Raw genomic sequence first — 903 nt, 5'->3', positions numbered from 1 at the left:
ATCTTTCAGACCTAGTCAGATTCTCTTTTGTCCTTCACCGCCACTACCTTCCCTTCTCTCTAAATGCAATACGTGCCCAACCAGGTCTCACACTTGCCACCTCGGCCCCAGCCCCAAGCACCACAGAGCAGATCAAACCATTCTTTCAGTAGTAGCCCACCACCCTTAGAACTGTAGAGGAAACTATGTCAGGCTCTCTAAGTGCTATGACTGAACACTTCTTTCATTCTTCTTCTTTTTCAAGGTTTACTATATAAAGGTCTTAGAACTAAATTATTACTGAAAAGGAAAAACAAGAAGTGGTTTACCCATATTAGTGCAAAAATGACTTGAACACCCCCAAACAGTTGCCGTGAAAAAAAATCAGAGTAAGTAGTTGCATTCCCAGGCTAAACAAGGAAGCTCTCAGTACGGTACACTATAGCCCTTATAATGCAAAATTCACTGAAACGCTCATAAACCCAAAAAGCTTATCTATTTCTAGTAACTAAAGAATCTACCAAAAACCACTCAGACGGACTCCTTCCCCTCTAACTCCCCCAAAAGAGAGAGAAGAACGATCATCAATGACAAAGGGTAGCTGTGAAAAGAACAGCTAGCATCAGCATCACACTCAGGAAAGAACACTACGCCCCGCCTCCACATACGCTACACATTCAGAGAAACTTCTCTAGTAACAAACTATAAAAATGACCCCTGAAAGTATAATCTTGATGCGGACGTCCGCCCCTCTGCTAGGTCTATGGCAGCTACGCACTTTGGGTTGATGGCGACATTTTTCGCACGTTCTTCATTTTCAGAAATATCACATAAACATATTTTCAAAGTATTTTTTTATGCACCACATTTTAAAACATTCTGAATACTCTTAAGAGTCTTTTTCCTTTAAGAAAACTAAGTCCT

At 40.9% G+C, this 903-nt stretch overlaps 1 non-coding gene across 1 annotated transcript; it reads right to left on the bottom strand.

Annotated features, from left to right (window-relative positions):
• Window positions 1-510: 510 nt before the first annotated feature.
• On the bottom strand, window positions 511-712 carry LOC117799831. Its single transcript, XR_004623007.1, has one exon. It is a non-coding gene; the product is annotated as a small nucleolar RNA U3 (small nucleolar RNA).
• Window positions 713-903: the final 191 nt, after the last annotated feature.

This window comes from Ailuropoda melanoleuca, unplaced genomic scaffold, assembly GCF_002007445.2.
Source record: "Ailuropoda melanoleuca isolate Jingjing unplaced genomic scaffold, ASM200744v2 unplaced-scaffold58282, whole genome shotgun sequence".
Taxonomy (NCBI): domain Eukaryota; kingdom Metazoa; phylum Chordata; class Mammalia; order Carnivora; family Ursidae; genus Ailuropoda; species Ailuropoda melanoleuca.
Note: the sequence above shows the minus strand (reverse complement) of the source record. Positions and strands in the feature narration are given on the sequence as shown.